The 25,587-nt window shown below is 41.8% G+C and overlaps 3 non-coding genes and 1 pseudogene across 3 annotated transcripts; 1 reads left to right on the top strand and 3 right to left on the bottom strand.

Annotated features, from left to right (window-relative positions):
* The first annotated feature begins 5,853 nt into the window (after positions 1 to 5,853).
* Positions 5,854 to 5,925, top strand: TRNAM-CAU. Its single transcript has one exon. It is a non-coding gene; the product is annotated as a tRNA-Met (tRNA).
* A 2,635-nt stretch (positions 5,926 to 8,560) lies between these two features.
* Positions 8,561 to 9,051, bottom strand: LOC111525892 (annotated as a pseudogene).
* A 10,224-nt stretch (positions 9,052 to 19,275) lies between these two features.
* TRNAQ-CUG lies at positions 19,276 to 19,347 on the bottom strand. Its single transcript has one exon. It is a non-coding gene; the product is annotated as a tRNA-Gln (tRNA).
* Positions 19,348 to 23,812: 4,465 nt separating this feature from the next.
* Positions 23,813 to 23,884, bottom strand: TRNAQ-UUG. The gene has a single exon. It is a non-coding gene; the product is annotated as a tRNA-Gln (tRNA).
* Between the last annotated feature and the right edge of the window lie 1,703 nt (positions 23,885 to 25,587).

Raw genomic sequence — 25,587 nt, 5'->3', positions numbered from 1 at the left:
TAATACCTCACTATACTTCCTTGTTGGCCCTTCAGTTTTATACTATCTCCTCTCATATCTGCAGTCTAGAACTTGCCTGAGGCTATTCCTTATATCCTATTATCCTACTCAAGCATCTCTACTTGAGTTACCCTGTACCTTAAATTCAGCATATTTGAAACTGAGTACTTAATTCCCCTACCCCCCAAAATGATGGAAAAAATGTTACCCTCTCACTATTGTTTTTTATTTCTCCGTTTATATATTGCTGCATTACAAACCACCAAGACCATAGTGGCTTAAAACAATAATAACATCATTTTGCTCCCTGATTTGCAGTTTGGGCAGGGTCAGCTTGTCTTTTCTCCACATGGTGTCAGCTGGGGAATCCACTTTTAAGTTGGTTCACTTGTGTGGTTGGCAAAGTGGAAGTGGCTTTTGAATGGGAGCCCAGCCAGTGCCATGTACAAAGCCAGTGCCAGGGCTTTGGTTCTTCTCTGTGAAGGTGGAAGACCTGATGGTACACAACCTAGGCTTCCGCACTGGTGTTTATTACGGTCATTCACTGTGAATGAACAGTGGGAGGCGTGCATATCTTTTAGAACTGCACATTGATTCCTGGAGAGCGATCTTCGGTTGTGGGACTTTCAGCTGCATGATTAGGGAAACACAAGCCACAGTGTAATGTGGCATGTGAAAAGGCATATTATGCTAACATTAGTCAAAAGAAAACTTGGAGTAATTTTAATTTCAGACAATGTAGACTTAAGAGCAAGGAAAATTACCAGAGTAATAAAGTAATAAAGAGTAAAGTAAATAAATTTTACTTATTTACCAAGTAAATAAAGAGTGACATTATATAATAATAAAAGGGTCAATTCTTCAGGAAGATATAACAATCCTTAAAGTGTATACGTTTGTAATGGGCTAAACCGTGTGTCTCCCTGCCCAGCCCCCCACAAATTCGTATGTTGAAGTTCTAACCCCCAATATATCAAAATGTGACCATGTTTGGTGACAGTCTTTATAGGGGTGATTAAAATGAGGTCATTAGGCCGGGCGCGGTGGCTCAAGCCTGTAATCCCAGCACTTTGGGAGGCCGAGACGGGCGGATCACGAGATCAGGAGATCGAGACCATCCTGGCTAACACGGCGAAACCCCGTCTCTACTAAAAAATACGAAAAACTAGACGGGCGATGTGGCGGGCGCCTGTAGTCCCAGCTACTCGGGAGGCTGAGGCAGGAGAATGGCGTAAACCCGGGAGGCGGAGCTTGCAGTGAGCTGAGATCCCGCCACTGCACTCCAGCCTGGGCGACAGAGCGAGACTCCGTCTCAAAAAAACAAAAACAAAAAAACAAAAAAAATGAGGTCATTAGAGTAGGCCCCTTCCTCCGTCTCCCCCTCTCCCATCCTTTTGGATTGGGGGTCTCACCATTTTGACCTCATTTAACCTTAATTACCTCCTTAAATGCCCTATCTCCAAATACAGTCACGTTGAGATTAGGGGTTTGGCACAGGAATTTTGATGGACACAGTTCAGTCCACAACAACCCCCATCCCTAAGCTTCCTTAGCTTTAAAACAGATACAACCGGCAAGACAACATAACATGAAGTGATTGGCGTACAATGTGGTGCAGCCTCCGGATGCTTAAGGTGATGAAAATATAATTACGCCTGTCTGCATAGGTTCGAACCTACCGGCTATAATCCTGTCCTACATTTTGACAGTTGTGAATCGCCCGCGGTGCATTTTCAGACGAGATCGGGCGCCTTCAGGGTGGTATGACCGTAGAGGCGTCGTGCATTTTCAGCCTCCCTCCTGGCCTATACCCGTCGTGCACACACAAAGCAATCCTTAACCAACCTCATCCTGGCCTCTTGATTTGTAGAATCTTCGCTGAGGGGAGGAGGTCCTTACTCGTGATGCGTAGGAAGAGCATTAACCAAAGGCTTACGTGAGAGTCACTTTTCAAAGTCACTTTTCAAAGCCATTTCCAAAGCACCTTTTCAGCAAACGAGAACCTGCTGGCGAATTACCTGCTCGTGTCGCTCCTTCCCCGCAGTCTCCACCAGGCGGCGCGCCCCAGGAAGCCGGACGCCTGCTCCCGCAGGCCACGTTTCTTTGTGCAAACTCAGCAAGGCCTGGCAGCCTTGGAAAGCAGGCCTTTAGCAAGCCGCGAAAACGCAGTTGGGTGCCAGGGTTACTCGTTGCATTTGTGGTAGGCAGAGCTTTCCTCCAAGCAGTCAGAGGAAAGCTCTCTGAGGGTGTGTAATTAGGGTATGGTAATTAGCATATAATTAGGTCTTGGGTAGGGCGTGGGTCAAATCCAGCGCCATGTTGGACCCAGACGGTTTCAGATAGCTTAGCCCCCATCCTGTTTGTTAGGGTGTTATCAGCACAAGCTCTTCCTTGTCCTTGTAGCTAATTTTAACAGCTCCTTTAGGAGGTGTTAGGAGCTTAGGGAAGCTCTCTGACTGCTTGGAGGAAAGCTCTGCCACCACTACAGCGCTGAGGATATCGCCCAAGCTCTTTGCTAAATGTCTCTTGGGAAAAAGCTCCTCATGAAGCAGGTAAGACTGATTTGTAAATTAATGACCTGCAGGTCCCCACATGAACACGAGGAAAGGGTGAAGGCCTCGTGCAAGGCAGTGGTGAAGAGACATCAGCAGGTCCATTTGGGATTCTCATCGGTATCTTTCCTGATGGTGGGATGGGAACTTGGGGCCCTGTTGTAATTCCAGATCTGGGAAACTGCTGATTCCTCCCTCCCCCCAACTCTCCACACTATCTCCTCACCACTCTCTTTATGATAATTGTCCCATGGTGCATTAATTCTTTCCCAGTCTTGTCATTCAAACATTTATGTTTCCTGTAAGTGCCATTAACAGCTTCTTCTGAACTGGTTTCTCTAAAAATTCCTCCTTTACCTTTCTTCCAAAGTGTCGGATCCTTTACCTTTTAAAAACGAAAGCTAGGTCTTGTGGCTCATGCCTAGCGAGACCTAATCTCTACAAAAAAAAAAAAAAAAAAAAAAAATTTGTGGGCCTGTAGTCCTAGTTACTGGGGAGGCTGAGGTGGGAGGATCACTTAAGCCCAGGAGGTCAAGGTTATAGTGAGTTAGAATCGTGCTACTGCACTGCAGCCTGGGTGACAGGGCAAGACCCTGTCCCCCCCCCCCCCCCCCCCCAAAAAAAAAAGCATCCTGATAAACATAGACATGAAATTGAAACATACAGGTGAAGGATGACAGATCTATGCCTCAGTCTTCTCATCTGTAAGACAAAGACAGCCTCATCACTTTTAATGGAGGTGAGCAATAAGTGAGGTACACCACTGCATATTATGTGGCAGATGCTCAGTCTCCTCCTTCCACTTCCTCACTGGTTTTCCTGTGAAGAGAGGAGGTCCATGCAACACAGACCTAAACCCCTTTGAGAGGAAAAGAGGGCATTTGGTAGAGGGGAGGGGAGGAGTCCTGGCTTGTGGATATAAAAATGTTTCTCCACTCAGATTATTTTCTGAAAGAGGCTGAGATCAGGCACCTCCTGTTTGCAGCCTCCTGAGACTCTGGAGGGTTCAAGCTAGTGGAGTGAGAGGGCGGGGGGAACAAGAAAAGTGATAAATCTCATCCCTATTTGATAGGAATGCTGGGTGGTCATAAGAGAAACATCAAGCAGTAATTTCACATATCAGCAAAAAAGGAGCTGTTAAAATTAGCTACAAGGAAAGGAAGAGCTTGGGCTGATAAGACCCTAACAAACCGGATGGGGGCTAAGCTGTCTGAAAACGTCTGGGTCCAACATGGCACTGGATTTGACCCATGCCCTATCCAAGACCTAATTATATACTAATTACCGTATGAAATTACACACCCACCAGGGCCCTGACAGATCGAGCCTGCTCATATTTAATATAAAAATGGGTGGCATCTCAATTTTATGAAATCTTTCCCCCAGAAAACCTCATGATTAGTCCACCCTCTAATTACAAGAGCCCATAAAAATAGAAAACTCAAACTCTGTTGGTCATGACTCATTCTCACAAGCCCACGTGCACTTCCCTAAGTGTGTACTTTTGCTTAGTAACAAAAGCTTCTTGCCTTTGGCTTCATTCTGACTTCCCCCTGAATTCTTTCTTACGAAGGTGTCAAGAACCTGGAAACTGGCTGGGGCTGGGGCTGGGGCTGGGGTCTCACTGGCTTCTGGAAACACTTCTGAGCACTCCGGCAACATCTGTAGTGTAAGCAGCAATTCAGTGCTGTGATGCCTCCGTCCCAGACCTTTTCCACACCAGGGACTGGTTTCATGGAAGACAATTTTCCCATAGACAGGGGTAGGGGGGAGTGGGGAATCATTTCAGGATGATTCAAATGCATTACATTTATTGTGCACTTTATTTCTAGTATTCCATTGTGATATATAATAAGTATACAACTCACCATAATGTAGAATCACAGGGATCCCTGAACTTGTTTTCCTGCATAGATGGTCCCATCTGGGGATTACGGGAAACAGTGACAGATCATCAGGCATTAGATTCTCATAAGGAGTGGGCAACCTAGATCCCTCAAATGGGCAGTTTACAATTGGGTTAGAACTCCTATGAGAATCTAATATCTCAGATGATCTGACAGGAGGTGGAGTTCAGGCTGTAATGAGAGTGATGGGGAGTAGCTCTAAATACAGATGAAGCTTCACTGGCTCTCCTGGTGCTCACCTTCTGCTGTGTGGTCCGGTTTCTAACAGGCTACCGGACGAGTACCCGGTCAGTGGCCCAGGGGTTGGGGATCCCTGCTGTGATAGTTAATACCCATGGCTCCAAATCTAGTGGCCCCAGGTCAGGTCCTAGTGGGACCTGGTTCATTTTTGCTAGTACCCATCTTGTCCACATGAACCATTCCAGCCAGTTTTCTCATGCTCTTATTCTGGAACATCTTCCTAACCCCAGTATATCTGCCTCAGTGTCTCAGTCTGTTTTTTTCTAGAGAAGGAAAACAAAAAACAAAAACAAACGTAAATGAAATTGCTGGAGAGTAGTGGCCACCAATCCTATGCCTGACATGGAACTGGAAACACAAGCCTTTCCTGAAGACAGAGAAACTCTGAAAAAACGGGAAAAGCAAGTCGGTGAAAAGAGCAAAAGAAAAGTTTCAGAAGGGACTTTGTTGACATAGCACAGGATGAAAGAGTATCAAAGGTCTCTGTTTGGGCCCTTGTCTGGGAAAACCCACGTTCGCTGAGTGAGAGAAAGCTGTTCCCAGACATATCAGCAACGGATTAGGGTAGGAAGCCACTTTTCATGAATTCAACGGCGGGGATAGGGGTGGGGGTAATGTGGAGCTGCTTGGGTACACCAGGTGCCCGGAAAGCTGCAAAGGGCATTAGGTCAATATGCAAAAATACTTCTAGGTCAATATGCAAAAATACTTGTGATAGTTAATACCCATGTTGGGAAAGAAATTTTCTTGGGGACAGGAAACAAAGCTAACTGGCTAACATTCTCTCTCTAAGGAGAGTAAGTCTGACTTAATGCCCTCCTCGATTCTCTCTAAGTAAGGGCTTGTGAGGGCTTTGCTCGACTTTCCCCTGTTTCTGCTCCTGAGCTCAAAGCAGCTCTTGAAGAAAGAAATGTCATGTTTTGAAGCATGTTTGGTAGATTGGGAAAGGGCAACTCGCAATTTGAAGGGGATTGTTGGAGTCAACTGGTTCTAGAGTGAGCTGATCTTAAGAGGCCAAGCGGAGAAAGGAAAAACCAGGAAAGAAAGGGTGAAAGAAAAATGGAAAGATGTGAAACAGTGTGACAAAAAAAAAAAAAAAAAAAATGGCTGATCAGTTACATGATAAATAAGAAGAGTAGAACTAAACTTTCACCAGCAGAGTGGCGCAGCGGAAGCGTGCTGGGCCCATAACCCAGAGGTCGATGGATCGAAACCATCCTCTGCTAGTGTGGTCCCTTTTTTTTTTTTTTTTCTTTCTTGAGGAATTACCTTCCGCGGTTGTGGGGAGAAGATGGCCTCTGTCTCTCTCTCTCTCTATATATACATACACTTGATCTCTTAAAAGTCCTTTCAGAGGCTCTATCTCACTTTTAGATTATGTGTTCAGCATTTTCCTTCTTCTTTCTCCAAATGTTTGCGTAATTCCTTTCTCACTCATTTCAGAGGAAAGGCGTATCTTACTTGGGAAGAGGAGGTGACAATTCCCATGTTAACTTCCAACAAATTACCTATCTTCCAGTGAATAGAAAATACACTGAGGTTGAATATAATTTTATATTTTCTCGCACTCGAAGGCAAAACACTGTTACAGACTTTTGCCTGAGACCATTGGTTATTGTAAATCATTATTGCCTTTTTGCTTCTATGGGAGCCTGCTGCTTCTTTTCCTCTTTTGTTCATTTTTATGCATTATTTATTAATTTCATTCCGTGTACTGTGAATTCTTCTCTAAAGCAATCTGTTACAATGGCCAAAAGACATCTTTTATACCCTCCTCCTTCCATACCTATGGAAACTAGACACATGGAATATTATGAGAAAGAGAAGCAACAATGAAGTTAAATGTAAAATGGTTGATTCTACTCGGATAGATTTTTTTTTAAAATGTAAATGGTAGAAAACATTGGGGTACATTTAAAGCATTATGTGAATCAGAATTCCATGAGCAAACTCAGAAGATCAATAATCTTTATTTTGTCTGCTTACCTTCTAGAAGCATTTTAACTAACTTTAAATGTCCAGGAAAGAGATTGGTTGAATAAACTGTAACATGAACTGAAAGAGGAAGTGCTATGGGGCTACAAAAGAGATATAATTTCTAGCAGATAGTGTTAAGTAAAGAAAGTGCGGATGAATATTATAGTAGGCTACCTTTTCTTCAAGAAGGAAGGGGAATTAAGAAAACATACACATACCTGTTTTTCTTAATGAAAAGAAAACATAGTGAAGATAAACCAGAAAACAGAGAATCTGGTTACCTAAAATGGCGGTAAGAGACTTGGGGGAAACAGAGTGCAAGGGATATGGGACGCCACTTCTCTGAGTTTACCTTTGTTGTACCTTTAACTTTTGAAAGCGTGTGAATGTTTTACCTTTTTTTTTACAGAAGAGGTTCTCTGTGTGAACATGTTGTCTAAATTCAAAAGGGTTATAAAAGCTTTTTGCTTCTTTAAAATTTCTGAGTCATCATTTTGGCAAAATAAATAACTTATGGTAATCTGGAATTCCCAAAATCAAACATCAATTTCAAAAATCTCTACCCTGGCACCTGGCTTTTTGAATACTTCAGCGGGCCTCTAAAGTGTCCAGAAAAGAGAGGTAAACAAATAATCAAAGGATTATTTGACATGTTTAGGTACATGGGATTGCCAAAATGATGTTCAATCTTCTTTAGGCTATATTTTTGTAATACTAATATATATTTCAAAATTGTATAGGATTTCTAAAATAGTATAAGCTATTAATTATAGCTAAGTTATTGTAAACTGCAGAAACAACCAAATTTTCTTGTATAAAGCTACTAACCCAAGCAAAACAAAAAATTAATTAAATATCAAGAAAATAATTTCATGTTAAACCAGCTAATACTGAAGTTGTTTAAAATAGTTTATAACCAATGCTTGATGCCATATTCCTGGGAAAACAAAGTTCAGGTATATTTGGTCACATGGTCGGCCATTTAAACATTTTATAAAGGAATTTTATTCATTTGTTATTTTCTTTTTCTGTTTTTTTTTTTTCTTTTTAAATGGTTTTATTTTATGTGCAAATAATGAACAGATGTTATACCCATAAATTTTACTTTCCAAAAACAGGAGCTTTTTAAAATAAAATCATGTAATAACTTTTAAAAGACACTAGGATTCCTCTGCTTCTAGATCATTGCTACGCTAGAAAAATAAAGTGTGTTCCACCAGGAATCACAAGTTAGAACTGAGTATTCTCCAAACTGGAAATTCTAGAGTGTAGTGTCACTCCAGGCAAAGATTATTCAGTTCTCATCCCCAACATCCACTACTACCTATCAGAAGGGTTAAACCAGGTCAAAACAGTCCAGCATAATTAGGCGTCATCAAACAATGTCATTATGCTCTTCTAAGATGCAACTAAACCAAAACAGGAAATACTAAAATCAAAATAACATTTGACACTGTCATACAAATTGTTAGTTCCTTGTTGTATGCCCCCTTCTATAACATTAATAAAGAGAATCTTTTACTGCAAAGAATATTTTATTTTATACATCACTAGCCATGAATTTTTGCCGTTAGTTATTATACAAATGCTGCCTCGTGTCATTATCCAAATGGCATAACCATTTTACATCCACAAATCACTTCTATAGTTAGAAGTAGAATTTTCCTGATTTACATATGTACATCTGTCAGTGAAGATTTAACACTGAGATGCAATCTAACATTCGTAATATCTGGTATTTTGCAGAAGACAATGTGGGAAAGATATGTTTTAATCACTTTTCATTTAAGTGACCTTATGTAAAAAATAAACTAATAATTTAGCAGTTCCAAGTCTGTAAAGGACATTTTCAAATGTACATAAAAGAAATGGTTACAGAGATTTTTAAGAAGCATCTTCTGTGTCTACATCCTCTTGTAACTGCTATACCATTTTCTCTTCCAACTGCTTCCCTTTGCCTGCAAGAGGGGCTTGAATAAGATGGATGTTTGCTTGACTTCTTAGATATCCTACACTTTCTGTAGCTCTTTATTTTTATTCAATCTGTTCAATATAAATTTAGCTGAGCATTTCTGTTTGATCTCTTCAACTCTCTTCATTGCATCAATAGTTTTATTCCATAGCTCTTGCTGGTATTTGATAGGTTCATTTCTACGTTTTTCAAATTCAAATGAATTATCCACTGTAAGCTCTTTACCAGCTGCTTTCTGGAATGCTTTGATCCACCTAACTTGGCGAGAATTGCACTTCTTTTTAAGGTTTTTATGACATTTAGATTTACAAAATCTGAACACCTTGCAATCACTATGGATGAACATCATGCCGTGACCAGGGTAGATGGGCCCTGAACAGAAATAACACTTCTCAATACACATGTTGAACCTGCATGGGTCCCCACCAACCAAACACCAAGCTTGAGAGCTCATTTGTTATTTTCGGTGCATGTTTTCTGGTTGTATAAAAGGTTTCCTATGCAAGAGGGCTGATGTTGTAACAGTAGATTATTATGCTACAATGTATTTTCAACAGGTAAAGAAAGCTTTTTATGGTTTGAATCTTCTAGAAGCATCAGAGAAAGACTGTTCTTGCCATTCACACTACAACAAAACTTTGGGACCTTGAACTTTGAGTTCATAATCTCACAACTTGAGAAGGGTCCCTCTGAGCTCTTGGAGCTGTGTACCCACTGGAAACCTTAAGATAAAACTGACCAGAGAAATTTCTCCCAAGAAGAGGATGACATCCTTAATGTGAACAGCTTTTCTCAAGTTCACAGATTTAGATTTCTACTGTCATGAAACTTATCTTTGAATATTTTTTTCTTGCTCATGCCTCTACAAAAAATAGAAGTGGAAAAGGTGTCTGTTATGGGCACTTACGGTGTATACTCTTATTTGTGAGGGAGTTTATAGTCAGCTTTTTACATGGATAAACTTATACTTTGATAGACAAAAGATGAAGGCCCAATGTGGGCAAGAAACTTTAAAGGTACATGCTTTGCCTCATAATCAAAAACAAAACATTGGTTCACACCTCTTAACCCACACCATGGGTTATAGAGAACATTGCCGGAAGGCCTTCACTCTTCTAAAAAGACATCATTTGTTAGGTTCTTTTTCCATGGTTTAAAGTAAAAGAAGCAAGCAATGATTAGAAATATATCCCTCACAATAAGTCTTATAGCAAATTCTACTGTAAAGGCTATAGTTACACAACAGACTCTAAATTCTCTTGTGAAAGTTATGATAGAATTGGCTAAACAGAGAAGTATCTATGCAGCTGCCGGCACTTGTGGCCTATGGAGAAATACATCAAATGAAGAATATGCGGAAATTCAGTGGTAGAGGATTCACAAAGAAATTGCTCAGTCAAGTGAGTAAACTCTTTATCTAGCTGATCCTTTGATCTATTTGATTTTAGGAGGTTTGGTTTATGGGGACCTTGGGTGAGCAGCACACTCCAAACTCTTGGTATCATCTTCCCAGTAGTCATAATAATACTCTCCCTGGTGCACAGTATTCCCTCAAAGTTTTTAAATGCTTGCATGCAGCCATCTCTAGAATGTCAAATGGTCTTTCTTCAACTGGAATAATAAAAGCTGAAGGAAATGTGCAACCACGAGGACCCCTTAACCTATGAATGATGTACTGAGACCAGAAGCCCAAAATAATGGTAACTGAGAGTGGCGCTAAGGCCCCAAGTTTTGGTTACACTCTCACCTAACTGAGAACCTGACCAAAAAGGGGAAGTTTTTTTAACAAAATTCTGGGAGGCCATTGTTTTGGACTAGGCACATGCACTAGGCCCCAACAAACCAAACCAAACCAAACCAAAAGGAAGTCACTTCTGCTAAGACTTTAAGGAAACACATAGATTCTAGAACAAACCAGGTTTTGTTTTTTTCTCCTGCAAATCTCTATAACAAACATTTCTGACAGCATAGATATCCACCCCTGAAGTTCCCATTAAATATTTTAACCAAATTCATTTCCTCTTGCTTAGAAACCATCAAGCTTCAGATGATCATGAAACAAAGGTTCCAGCCAGCTCCATGTGAAGACACTACCCCTGGCCATCAAGAAGCTACCCTCCACTAGACAGAACAGGGAGAAAGTTCCATGATCCCCAATAGGTAGGGACTACACCCCAAGGTAGCATGAAGCAGTTACAGTAAAAAGACCATCAGTCCCTCTGCCTCCCATAAAGATTTATGGGGATCACATCTCTCAGAGAGGAGATGAGACAGGAAAATAAGGTCTAGAGGCAGGGAACATAAGGCCAGTTCATACTTCAGCTATAACAGGAAATATCCTCTCCACAGGGCACATGCTGTAAATGACTTTGTAACTTTACCTCATCCTCTCCGTTTACATAGGGCTTCCAAAGTAACAAATAGAGTTCTCCAGGAGGTAAACTCCCAAAAATTCTGTAACGAGGGCCTTTGGGCCGCTGTTCAGGCCCGCTCCCACACTGTGGAGTGTACTTTCATTTTCAATAAAACCTTTTATTTCTTCATTGCTTTGTTTGTGCATTTTGTCCAGTTCTTCATTCGAGATGCCAGAACCTGGACACCCTCCACCCTTAACAGTTACCTAAAATGGTGGTAAGAGACTTGGGGGAAATGGAGTGCAAGGAATATGAGAGGCCACTTCTCTGAGTTTACCTTTTGTTAGACCTTTAACTTTTGAAAGCGTGTGAATGTTTTACCTTTTTTTTTTTGAGACAGAGTCTGACTCTGTCACCCAGGCTGGAGTGCAGTGGAGCAATATGGGCTCACTGCAACCTCCGCCTCTCAGGTTCAAATGATTCTCCTGCCACAACCTCCGGAACATCTGGGATTACAGGCACGTGCCACTTCACCCAGCTAGTTTTTGTATTTTTAATACAGATGAGGTTTCACCATACTGGCCAGGTTGGTGTCAAACTCCTGACCTCAGGCGATTCACCCACCTCAGCCTCCCAAAGTGCTGGGATTACAGGCATGAGCCATCGCACCCGGCCAACCTACATTTTCAAAAACTAATATTAAGGATGGGGAGTGGAGAAAACTAAGGTTGAAAGCAAGTTAAAGCAAATGAACTCAATTTTATTCCATATTATGACTACATGGAAAGGAAAAGAACATAATTTGTGGACAGGGCATTTGACAGTACACCTTCACTCTTTGGCCAAGGGAGTGAGGATGGTATGGGGACAGGGGTGTGTGTATGGAGAAATGCAAACAAATCTTTAACTCTATTTATTTGGTTAGTTGTTACAACTACCTACTGAATCTCTTTTAATGGATAGTTTTTGTTAGTAGATGGGCAAAGCAATTCCACACTATGGTACATGTATTATATGATAGAGCAAGTGAGTAAATATGCTAATCTTGTTGGAATTAGGGGTTTCAATGTGGGAAAAGGGACACGCAAAAATATAGAATGGGAGAATGTAAGAAAGAATCCTGAAGAGAAGGATGGATAAAAATGGGAGGTATGGATGTGAGCTCATGTTTTTTTTTTTTTTTTTCTGGAGACGGAGTATCTGTCACCTAGGCTGGAGTGCAGTGGCACAATCTCGGCTCACTGCAACCCCCGCTTCCCAGGTTCAAGCGATTCTCCTGCCTCAGCCTCCCCAGTAGCTGGAATTACAGGCGCATGCCGCCAGGCTCACCTAATTTTTTGTATTTTAGTAGAGAAGAGGTTTCACAGTGTTGCCCAGGCTGGTCTCGCGCTCCTGAGCTGAGGTGATCCATCCGCCTTGGCGTCCCAAAGTGCTGAGATTTAAAGGCGTAAGCTACCTCGCCCAGCCGAGCTCGTGATTTCTAAAATATGTGTATGTACTTGTATGGGCATGAATACATGCATATATGTGTGTATATGCACATGCACATGTGTAAGTACATATGATTATATGTGTATACACGCACATGTATTTCCTAGGTTTTTCCATTAAAAGGACCAAGAAGCAGATATCATAGAAGCAGTTAGTACACTAACCCCCCGGGTATTCCTCTCTAATACTCTTCCCCACTGAAAGAAATCAGGAAATTACTGAGAAATGATTGAATATTGGACTGGGGCAGGGTAGATGTAAATTAAGTCTGGAACAACTTGTTATGCAGAAAATAAGAACATGTTCAAAAGAATGATTGTGGCACTTTAGGGGGCCGAGGCAGGCGGATCACGAGGTCAGGAGATCATGACCATATTGGTCAACATGGTGAAACCACGTCTCAACTAAAAATACAAAAAAAAAAATTAGCTGGGCGTGGTGGCGTGCGACTGTAATCCCAGCTACTGGGGAGGCGTGAACCAGGGAGGCGGAGATTGTAGTAAGCCAGGATCACACCACTGCACTCCAGCCTGGCGACAGAGTGAGACTCCATCTCATTCAAAAAAAAAAAAAAAAAGAATGATGGTAGCAAGTTACAAGGATCCAGAAGCCACTCGAAGGGTTTTCCACTATGAGCAGGTATAGGCAAAGCGACCTCCAAAGGCCCAGGGAGCTGGGAGGCCAAACAAAGGTTGACAAATCCAGTTTCTCAGAAAGAAACATTTAATAAGGACTTACAAACAGAAGGCACATCTTGGGCTACTTCCCCAGAGGATGGATCCCTACACTTGCCCTGTGGAAAGTATCCTTTCTATTGCAAGCTTTCAGGGTAAAACATGAACAACTGATTACACCTCAGACTGTCTTGCAAAACCCATGGCCACTGGGGAAGTTAAACAAGCATCTTTATGAGGGGTTATTTATGCTACATACGTTGTTTTTGACCTTGCTGCAGAATGCCTTGGTATGCAGGAGTCAAATATTAGTCATTATGACTGTTTTGCTTCAAGATGGCTTTACTCTTGCAAGGCAAATGCTATTTTCCCAAAAAGGGGCTCTCCCTAATTAAATATGGGTAAAGTTGAACACCAATATAATTAAGGACAATAATGAGTTATAAACCACTAGGGGAAAAAGATACTGTGAGTCCATATTAATGATAGACATTTAAGTAAAATGGAGAAAAGGGAGGACTCTTGCTTAAAATAGAATGTTGTATGCAGACTAGCAAATAAGTAGGGAAGGCTCCAGGGAGCACTTTAAACTTTGATGATGCTCCCCTAACCTGCTGCATCTTTACCCTCAGTCCTCATGCTTGACTTCCAAGTATGAGCTACGGTGAATTTTTTTTCTGCCCAAACTCCATGTTCTCCTCCTTTACATTTTCTACCCACAACACTCTTTAGCCCTCTCCTCTGCCCTCACTTTACTTGCTTTACTTCAGTGCTTATTCCTCTGATCTCAACTTAGAATTTAGTGAGACTTCTCTGGCTTCCATTATCTCAGCTTAGCTGCCTCCCTCTATGATTCCTCAGCACCCAGATTGCTGTCATCATAACACCACATGTTTTAGTTTCTTTTTGATATCTCCCTCTTACCCTCTAGCAAGTTCCCCCAGTGCAGGGACCAGTCTTGAGATCTTGTTCCCTTTAGAGTCCCCATTGCTTAACACAGTGCCTGGGTCAGGATAACAGTTCATCAACACTTTGCTGGGGATAAGACTTTCACCCAGTTATGGTCTTCACCAGAACCCAGGATGGCTCAGTTTTACCTTTTGCCCCAAGGCTGTCTGCACTAGTTGTTCCCAGATTTCTTCTCCCCATTCTTCCTTCTTCACTAATCCCAACCCTGCTTGCTTTTAAAGAGCTCATGTTTAACCATGATTAAAATAGAAGAACTTGTGGAGTCCCTAAAAAATGGGAACCTTTCTTTTGCATGGTGGGGACTGAATCCAGATGGAAAAGTTTCTAGTTCACATCATTTTTGGCCAGTGGCCTCTGGAGAAAGAGATCCACAAGTGTGATTCTACATATATATATAATATATATATATATATATATATATTTTTTGAGACAGAGTCTCGCTCTGTCGCCCAGGCTGGAGCTCAGTGGCCGGATCTCAGCTCACAGCAAGCTCCGCCTCCCGGGTTTACGCCATTCTCCTGCCTCAGCCTCCCTAGTAGCTGGGACTACAGGCTCCCGCCACCTCGCCCAGCTAGTTTTTTGTATTTTTTTAGTAGAGAGGGGGTTTCACCGTGTTAGCCAGGATGGTCTCGATCTCCTGACCTTGTGATCCGCCCGTCTGGGCCTCCCAAAGTGCTGGGATTACAGGCTTTAGCCATCGCGCCCGGCCGTGATTCTATATTTAGGTGTATACATTTAGTCATTAATTGCAGAGGCCTCATCTTCTGCTTCAGTGACCAGCACCTGGAGGAGTTATCAAAAGTTTGTGGAAACGAATGGAACATTTTGAGGCCTCACCCACAGTAAGCAAAGACTTGTAAGGAACCTGTTTTCCATTATCCAGCCATTTCATTTCCAAGGCTTCACAAAGGAGAGCTTGTCCTCTCAGTAATCCTGACTCCTTTCCACTTCTCAGAAAGACTACATTCTGCTGCCCTCATCACTGCTTTGCTCAAGGGGAAGTCTGGTCAGGGGCTGGGAGGTGCAAGGCCCTGGTAGCGAAAGTAGACATCTTTCTGAAAAGCTGTCATTGTCACATTGCAGGTCATACATTGTTGCATGCGCTGCATTTGGGAAACTGACCTTTACTTCCCCAGGCCACACCAGCTGGGATGATTTTCACCTTTGGTGTTGGAAAAGATTTTTTGTGTCTTGTTGGTTTTAGACGAGAAATATAATGAGGTCTCCCCATGAAAGTCTGAAATCCTCCCATTTGTTAGGATCATTCCCTTGCCACCTCCAGGGTTTGGAATTCCAGAAGGAGAATTTTCACTCTGTCTCCTGCTTCCATGCTTGCAAGTCATGAACTTAGCCAGCCTCGTTATGGGTTTGGTTTGCTTAGAAACTCAATGACGGAAGCACATTCTCACCTGTGCTATTCAGATGAGCTAAAATCCAAGACTTTCTCAAGTGTGTGTTTCTATTTGGGGCAAAGTTCATGCAGAAAATCTGAATTCTGCAGGGAGTGTTTTTTTTGGTTGTTGTTTTGGTTTGGTTTTGTTTTTGCCCGCTAACCATCTGAGTTCATGAGGCGGTGAGCCTTCTTACAAATGAACTACATTCCCCAGCATCCAGGTTTTCGTTTTAGTTTTTAATGATAAATCAGAGGCAATATAAAATCAGAAAAAGCTCTCTCTTTAGGAAATAAATCAGCTTATAATTACATGTAAACCATGATGCCACCTCAAAAGACCTAAATGCTTTTGAAAACCAGTTATGGTGGTGTCAATTTCATTTGAATGCTTATAAGCAAAAGGAATTTAGGAACTAGAAAACTGATTAGCAAATTACCAATCCTGTTGAAACAGCAGTCTCGAGTAAAGTTACTTTGAGCTCTGTCCTTTCATCAGTGATAATTTTTTTCTGCTGCATTTTCTTGTCATTCATTGTAAAGTTAGAGGAATTATCTTGTCAAATTGTTTTCTGTGAGATTGTTTTATTAATCAGAATCGTATAGGTTTCTGCTGGTTTTTTTTTTTTTTTTTTTTTTCAGACAGATTCTCCCCCTGTTGCCCAGGCCGGAATGCAGTGGCATGACACGATCTCAGCTCACTGCAACCTCTGCCTCCCGGGCTCAAGCCATCCTCCTGTCTCAGCCTCCTGAGTAGATGGGATTACAGGTGCCTGCCACCAGGCCTGGCTAATTTTTGTATTTTGGCAGAGACAGGGTTTTGCCACGTAGCACAGGCTGGTCTCGAATTCCTGAGCTGAGGTGATCCACCTGCCTCGACCTCCCAAAGTGTTAGGATTACAGGCATGAGCCACACTCCTGGTCTCACAATCATATAGGTTTTCAAATGGCATCAAGATTTATAAAACTTGGGCTGGGTGCGGTGGCCTGTAGTCCCAGCGTTTTGGGAGGTCGAGGTGGGCAGATCATGAAGTCAAGAGATCGAGACTATCCTGACCAATATGGTGAAACCCCGTCTCTACCAAAAATGCAAAAATTAGCTGGGCGTGGTTGCACGTGTCTGTAGTCCCAGCTACTGGGGAGTCTGAGGCAGGAGATCGCTTGAACCCAGGAGGCAGAAGTTGCAGTGAGCCCTCACTGGGTCACTGCACGCCAGCCTGGTGACAGACCGAGACTCTGTCTCAAAACAAACAAACAAACAAACTTGTCTGATAACTGTGCATAATTATAAAATTGGTAGCGTTCAGCTTTGGTCCTGGCTGAAAATTTTTTTTTAAAAAATGGTAGTGAAGGCAATGAATGTCATTAATTGTACTTATTGTCATCCTTTCAGATGTATCACAGCTTAGAATGAAATTTACCCACACAAATTCTTAGATTCATGCATACTATAAACACATCCATGGAACTTTAGAATTTGAAACTGCCATTTAATCTGTAGGTCTTTAGCTACAAGTCATAAACAAGCTTGCTGTGATTCTAGTGCTTCTGACAGTTTCAAACCTTAAATATAGTCCTTCAATATACTTAAAAAGAGCATAAAGACAATATTTTATCATTGTTTTACTTTGTGCATAGGCTGGAAAGGAAATAAAAAAAAACAAAACAGGGCTAATGGAAGAAATAGAGAAGGAAAAGGGAATAGTGGGATAAAAAAAAGAAAAATGGGAAGGCCAGACTGCCCTTGAGGTGTGGGTCATGAAAATCAAAAGATGTCATTGAGAAATTAACCCTTGTTTTCAAATTAACCATTGTTTTCAAGATTAAGCTTTGTTATACAAACTTGAGCTTTATCGTATTTCCAAATATCTTTTTTTCTGTTAAGAAAATTTTTATCTTTTAGCTTGGCCCAACTTTGGGACATATTCCAAATATCTCAAATGAATGCCAAAAGTCACCAAGGTCTGTTTGTGACATATTGTTGTTTTCTGGATGTCTTCAAAGCCTGCAGGGTTCACCAAGGAAACTCTGCTGTGCTTAATGGCGCCAACATCTTAATTATGAGTAGGGTAACTAACCACTGGGCCAAAGCATTGGAATCCGACTCCTGGGGTTTCTGCACTCCAGGCTACTGGTTCATATGTAAGCTCATCAACAGCCTAATGAGTTCTTAGTTCTTTACAGGAAGCTGGACTCTACAAAATGGAATATTTGAGTCTTCAACCTCTTCTTCTTTATCTCTTTACTCCTCGTGCCTGAAAATGTTGAATACTGTAGAGGACGAATGCTTTGGGGATATAAAATGTATTAAAAAAATGAATCAAAAGATTCCAGGTTGCAGTGCAGTGGCAAGATCTCGGCTCACTGCAGGCTCAGCCTCCCGGGTTCTAGCGATTCTCCTGCCTCAGACTCCCTAGTAGCTGGGATTACAGGCGTGTGCCAACATGTCCAGCTAATTTTTTTTTTGTATTTTTAGTAGAGACGGGATTTCACCGTGTTAGCCAGGATAGTCTCGATCTACTGACCTCGTGATCCACCCGCTTCGGACTCCCAAAGTGCTGAGATTACAGGCGTGAGCCACCAAGCCCGGCCCAAAGGTGATTTTAAAATAAATTGTGATGGCACAGCTAACTTTACCTATGAAGGAAAACAAAGGTAGATCTCTCAAGTGTGTAAGCAATTCAGTTTCAGATAGATTACTGATTTAAATACAAAACGTAAAACAACAAAACATGCAGTGGAAATTAATAAGAGAACTCAGAAGAAAAAGATATTGACTTGGAAACTGTTACATAAGATATATTTGAGCAAGAATGGCTTAATAAAAATATGCTTCTATGAATGTCTACAAAAATCACAATAAAAATACAAACCATCTTAAGCCAAATGTACACAAATAGGAAATTTACAGAAAAAAATGCATTTGAAAAATAGAAACAAAAGAGTCTGAGTATGAGATGACAAGGGAGTTGCTTTGTCCTATTACGGTATTATTTTCATCAAAACAGTGTCTTTAAGCTATTTTAATCCCTTGGAATCTTTAAGAATTGTAAAAATATTTTTATGTTCTCACACATTGCTTTCCAGTGGTGTTCTGAAATGTTTCTTTACAAATTTAAATCATTCTAAAGCATGTAATTGCCAGCATCTGATGAAATACAAATTAGAGGTGTCTAATGACTCTGAGTTTTGTGCATTGGAACCTAAAAGCTAACAACTTGGCAGGTACTAGAATTCTTTAAAAATATATTTAGCATAATTTTATTTAACAGTTGAAAACGTGCATAAATTCTTTTTCTATCTTTAAAAGATATTTCTATTCTACATCTGCCATAGAATTTTAAACCCACTATATTACACGTTTATGCTTAAAGGCTATGACTGACTGATCACACCATCATAACATTCTGAAACAGATTTAAAATTGATATATAATTTTTAGTCATTACCAGTAATTATCTGTATTTTAAGTGTTTTTCCTCTGGTTTTAGTTGTTTTTAAATTTAATGGTGGTAGTGTGCAATCAATAAAAAATAAGTGTATAATGTTTAAGTACTTATAAATACATAAAAATAAAATTGTGTTGAAAATATATCATTAAACAAAAGAGATAAAACTTCCCACACCTGTTAAACTCATGTGTTTGTGAATAAGAGCTCTGGGAGGGAATGAGAAAGGTATGTAGAAATCGCACAGATGGCTTCTATAGCTCAGAGAAATCACATGACAGAGATTTAAAACCCAACCTTAGGTCCCATCGAGATTTGAACTCGGATCGCTGGATTCAGAGTCCAGAGTGCTGACCATTACACCACGGGGCCAAGCTAGTGACACCTTTCCCTAAAATCTTTCATGACCTAGTTCTTCTTTTCTAAAGTCTGATTTGGTTTTCCAATGTCAGCACACCCCACGCTTCGCACCCCAGACCTTTTCTTCCAAGGGGTTCAGAAACTTGGTGCCCCCTCGGCCGTGTTTCTGCACTGGAAAAAAAGTGAAGTTGTCGAACAAAACTGAGCCCTTACCGTGGGCCAGGTTTTGTGACTAGTGTTTTGTATTTTTACCTCATCGAACGCTCACAGAACCCTGGTGAGATGCGAACCATTGTCGTTATTTTACAGGTGAGGAGCCTGTGAGAGACCTGAGATCTTTCATTTTGCTTTGTTATCAGATCCTATTGCTTCACAAAAACCGTCGTTTATTAGGGTGGTGTATGGAGCTTTTGAGGACGTGCATGGAAAGATTTTCCAAAGTCGCAGAGGAGACGTTGGTGTTTACGGAAAACTGAAATAAGTGAACTCACAAGACGAGACTGGAGGAAAATCCCAGCATTCCTGGGAGCTCAACTGAGGGGGCGAAGGGAAGGGGGAAAGCCCCTCGGGAGTTTCCCAGGACAGCGCGCGGCCCCACGGGCCTCCTACTACCGGCTCACCAACCAGAAATATACGCAGGGGAGACTCCCAAACGGACGCAAAAAAGATTCTCCACCCCTGCTTCGCATAGCCCCTTTTTCGCACACACACGGGAGCCCGTACTGTGAAAATCCACCCCCTACACCACAGCTGTGACGGGTCTCTGGAGATGTTCTCAGTCGGCCCTACCCTAGCATCCTTATAAACGCCTCCTGATGGCTTTTAGCTGACTAGGAGCGCCAAGCTATTCAGTACACATTTAGAAGCGAGTGCTTTAGCAATTTCCTTAGTGGTAGAGAGGAATTCAGCTCTGCTCCAAGTAGTTTAACCTGGATTCGACCCCTGTTCAAGGAGAGCGTGCTTAGTGCAGATTGAATCTAATAGTTTGCAGGCTGGGGCTGGTTTCCGGGATTTCAGATTTTGAAACGGACACACGGACACTCTGGAAGTGGTCTTCGAGGACCGCAGGCGCCCTCTTGTGGATGATAAGGAGCACCGCCCCCACACCCCAGCCCCCGACGCCAAACAAGAAAACCACAACCCAGTAACTCTCCGTGCAAATAATACAGGCTTCTTTTATCAGGATTCCTGCTGGATTTCTTTGCAACGGAATGTTTGCAACTGGCTGTCATTAGGCAAAATCTTTAAATTCAGTGTTTTCTGGAAAGTTGGGTTGGGAGTGTTCCTCAGTCCTAGATTACGTCTGTGAGAAACAAATTCACCGTCCAAACACAAAGAATGAACCCAGAGACCCGGAGAACAGCAAAAGTGAGAGTTTAACAACGGTCTTGCAAGATCGATTGTCTGATGAGTAGGCACACCCAGCACACTTTGAACAACCAATTTATGCCCTAGTGCGCAGGTCCCTCCCCGGGTTCCTCATAGGGTGAGTACTATGGGGTCACAACCTTCCCGGATGTTGCCTATAGATTGTTGAGTAGAGGCTTTAGGTGTTCCTTTAGGGTTGTCTTGCTGCATTTTGTTGCAGCCAACAAAGAATTGCAATCCTGGTTAGCTCAGGGGCTCTTCAAATATTTGACTCATGACCTAAGTAGCTGGGCAGGCTGATAAGAACAGATAAAATGAGCTATTTTGCAGACTAGTAAACTTTCATCTTAGACTGAACTTTGGTTCGAGTGAGGGCAACTAAGGGGCTGCGGGAAAGAGAGAGGGGCCGACAAGCAGGCATCGCTATTCAAGCAGGGGCCTAGTATATCCTGTTTCTTCTGTATTTTGCTTACCTAAGAAGATTTAAGGCACTTTGTCTTAGAAATGGACCACTGTATACATTATTTCCTTCAGGTCCAGGATGGTCAAGGACAGTCCCGTTTGCACAGAGGTGGCAGAAAACTCTCAGGAGAGAGGGTAAAAATCCTCCAAGGGAGATTCCAAACTTTCAAACCGTGGTGGAGACAAGAAAAGTTCCTTAAAACAAAACAAAACAAAACAAAACAAAAGTCCTTACGAAGAGGATGATTTCAAACCTGAGTGGAGAAAGTTCCATAGATTTCTTGTCCTTCTACATAACCAGCCAGACAGGAATATACTAGTTCAATCACAATTTCCAATGCGAAAGAGGAAAATAGTTCCAATTGTTTTTTTTTTTTTTTTTTTTTTTTTTTTTGAGACAACCTTCCTCTGTCACCCAGGCTGGAGTGCAGTGATGTGATCTTGGCTCACTGCGTTGCAACCTCCATCTCCCCGGTTCAAGCGATTCTTGTGCCTCAGCCTCCCAAGTAGCTGGAATTACAGACGTGTGCCACCACACACAGCTAATTTTTGTATTTTTAGTAGAGACAGGGTTTCATTATGTTGGCCAGGTTGGTCTCGAACTCCTGACCTCAAGTGATCCACTGGCCTTGGCCTCCCAAAATGTTGGGATTACAGATGTGAGCCACTGAACCCCGCCCCAATGTTCTTGACCTTGTGGGGTTCCTGATAGGTTTTTTTTTTTTTTTTTTTTTTTTTAAAGTGCACCACGTGTAGAACGGTGCCTGTCTTGGGCAGTGACTTCTGGGTTAGCATAAAGTATACATCTGTGCTTTTCCTGTGCTATCTCCCATAGCCTTCTCAGACTCTCACTCTCAGACCAACTGTGATGAGAGCAGCAAATTGAAACTCTATTGAGCATGGTGAGAGTAAGCACTGGGTTCAGAGGTTACTGTCTTCTCCCTGTATTCTCAGAAAGGACGCGGGATTTATCAGCTTAAATCTTTGCTTTTTGGTAGCAATAAAAAAATCTTCAATTTAATCCAGAATGTTTAGTTACTACCTTCCAGAGGCTAGGCTGGTGTCAGGCCCTGGGCTCCCTACAATGGGTAAGTACCCAAACTAGGCATGTATGGACTTCTGGACCACGGGCCAAGAATGTAGTGAAAGGAACCTTTCTTCCAAGCTGAATTATCTTCCAAAAACATGAAAAATATAGTGATCTAATCACATACCTCTCATCGCTACTTTAGCTATTAACTGAAAGCCCTCATTAAGACACTGTCATAATTGAAATTCATCCCAGGGAGACTTCTGCTCCAGTCTTGGGCGAAGACTTGTTCTTAGAGTGGATGTAGACTTAGGATCAGTGAAGGAAAAAGAGTGAAAAGAAACTTGTGAAGAAGCAGAGCAGAAAGATGTGTAACCAAATGGAGACAGGCTACCCTGGGTTCCAGGATAATCAAATCATATTAGATAAAAGTTTATGTACTCAGCAAGTATTTTTGAACTCCTAACATGAGCCAGGCACAATGAAACTGAGAAATGAAAGGTGAAAAGACCACAGTACTGATCTCTCCCCTAGGAAAACTTGCTGTCTAGAGTAAGAGGGAGAGCTTATTAAATGAGAATTAAATTATGAGGTGGTGTGAGAAGGAGATTTAGGGTGTTGAGGAGACATAGATGGGCATGTAAGCTCCTGTAAAGGGAGTTCAGTGAAGGCATCAGTAAGAAGGTTTGGAAGGTCTAAGTTAATATTTGAAGAATGAGTAAAAGAACTAGCTCTCATAACGTGAGGGTAGAGGGGAGGACAAAAATGTTTTGCAGGTAGAAAATGAGAAGAGAGGGAAAAATTAAAGAATAGAAATAAATTTACCGTGGCTGGTGACTAGAAGCTAATTTTGGGCTCTGTGTGTGACAGGAATGGTGATGGATGAGGCTGGAGATGTGTGCTAGTTAGGGCAGCAATCACTCAAATGTAAAAATCTGTCTCAAGCAAAAGGGAAAGGACTTGTGTGACAGTCTCTAAGATGACAGCAAGGCCTGCGCGCTGATGAGCTGCTACCAGCAGTTTGAACAGTACCATGCCTGTCAACTTAAAGTGCAGAGGCTTTACCAAAAGAAAGAACTTAAGAAATTTGCAACCAGGATAGGATGAGATGGCCTGACCATTTGCTAATCCATTACACTTTTCATGTGTGGGCTTGAATCCCATCCTCACTGAAAGTGTTCCATGGAAAGAGTGAAGCCTGGAGGGAGAACAGTACCACTACAAGTTTGTTGACCTCAAATCAGATATTTATCACTTCTCACGTCAGACACCTTTTTTTCCAGTGATAGAGTAATGTGGTCATTCTTTTAAAAACAGGCATTTATTTATTATGCACACATACATTCCTTTCTAGGAATCAAGACATGGGGAGACATTTCAGACAGGAACCTCTCTCCCATACGCGTCTGGGCACAGGTTACAGAATTGGGGAGTTGTTCCTGGTAGTGTTGATAGTGCACATGGGCTTGCTTCCACAGGTGGTCTCACATTTCTGAGGACTAACATAGATACTACTGCTAAGCAGATACTATGACGTATGGTGGACTGGATTACGAGGAAGCTCTCTAGTTTTGAGAGAAAGATAACTGGGAGAAGTGTTAAAAATCAGGGTCAAGAAGGTCCCACCGAGATTTGAACTCGGATCGCTGGATTCAAAGTCCAGAGTGCTAACCATTACACCATGGGGCCACATACGAACGTACTTGATAAGGTTTTCTTCTGACAAGTATTTATCCCTGAGTCACTAGCTCTTAACTGCTAAATATAAAACAATGGGCTTTTAAACAAAACTGTACTGCCCTCTACAGGAGTATTTTGGAAATGCTTGGGTGTTTTGCTTGTTTCAATATTTAGGGTACAACTGCCTTTCACAGGTTAGAACCAGACATGCTGGAAATCTTGCAATGCTCAGGACAATACTGCATAAAGAATTAACCGTAGGAGTGCACAATTTTTGCAAAACGACCTTGGATCTTTCATCTAGGTTTTCTGGGGCCTTTTCTGACAGTATAATCCGTGCTCCCATCCTTGTTTGTACTCTCCCACTGAATCATCCTCTCACATACAATTGCAATGCTGTGTAGGACCTTGTTAGGGTTTTGACTTTTATTCTGAAATAAGAAGTCACAGCTTCTGGTTCGATGTCCTGAGAGACTCACCTTCAGAATCTTGAGCTACTCTATGACAAGTCTGACCACTCTGAAGCCACCATACTGTTAGGTAACTCAGGCCACACATGTAGATGCTCTGGCTGGTAGTCCCAGTGCCACAGTTAGCATCATTTACCAGCTATGTGAGTGGAGAGGCTTCCAAATGATCCCAGTCCTCAGTGGTTATCCCAAGAATCGCCCTAAACTGGTGAGTTTATATCTGATGCTTCAGACATCTTGGAGCAGAGGTAGCAATCCCTGCTGTGCTTTGTCCTATTTCCTGACCACAGAATCCATGAATATAATATGCTTGTTTTATGCCATCAAGTTTGGGGCTAGCTTGTTATGCAGTAATAATAACCAGAATAACTCCAGAAACAGGAATTGTATCTATCTACTGTGAAAAGAAAATAAATCTCAGGACCCCAAATCACTAAGATAAAGGGAAAAGTCAAGCTGGGAACTGTGACATGCAAACCCGCCTCCCACTTTATTCCTAAATAAGATAGCTACAAAGTTTTTTTGGCCTTGTTTTTTTTACTTTTTTTTGTTTTGTTTTGTTTTTAAGCTACATACCTCCCTCGCAATTTGCCCACAAAGAAATTCTTTGTGGACCTCAAGATCTTTACCCTAAAACAGTTCTGTTGAATTTCACCCTGGCAATGGAAGTTCACAGCTTATCTTCACAGAGGCAGGACAGAAAGTCATCCCTCTGTTCACCTGAGACAAATGCATATCCGATTTCTTCTTCTGCCCTATCGTTTATGTAAAAATGCAGATTCACTAAGAGGACTAAGGAATAAGTGATTATTTCTCTATCCATCCTCACATGTAAATTGTATATTAAGGGAAAGGCTAATCAGAGACTCGAAAGAATGCAACCTTTTGTCTCTTATCTACCTATGACCTGGAACCTTCTCCCTACCCCACATTATGAGTTGTCCCTTTCCAGACTGAACCAATGTATATCTTACACATATTGACTGAAGTCTCATGTCTCCCTGTATAAAACCAAACTGTGCCCCTACCACCTTGGGCATATGTCGTCAGGAGCCCCTGAGGCTGTGTCACAGACATGTTCTTAACCTTGGCAAAATAAACTTTCTAAATTGATTGAGACTGGTTTCAGATACTTTGGGCTCACACTACTCTCTGTGTTGCCCAACAAGCCAGTCTCGTATTTTTTGCCACCATAAATAATGCCTTAGTGAATATCGGTGTTCATGTTTCCTTTGTTACGTA

This window comes from Piliocolobus tephrosceles, chromosome 5 (assembly GCF_002776525.5).
Source record: "Piliocolobus tephrosceles isolate RC106 chromosome 5, ASM277652v3, whole genome shotgun sequence".
NCBI lineage: Eukaryota > Metazoa > Chordata > Mammalia > Primates > Cercopithecidae > Piliocolobus > Piliocolobus tephrosceles.
The sequence above is the reverse complement of the archived record's forward strand: the minus strand, read 5'-3'. Positions and strand labels throughout refer to the sequence as shown.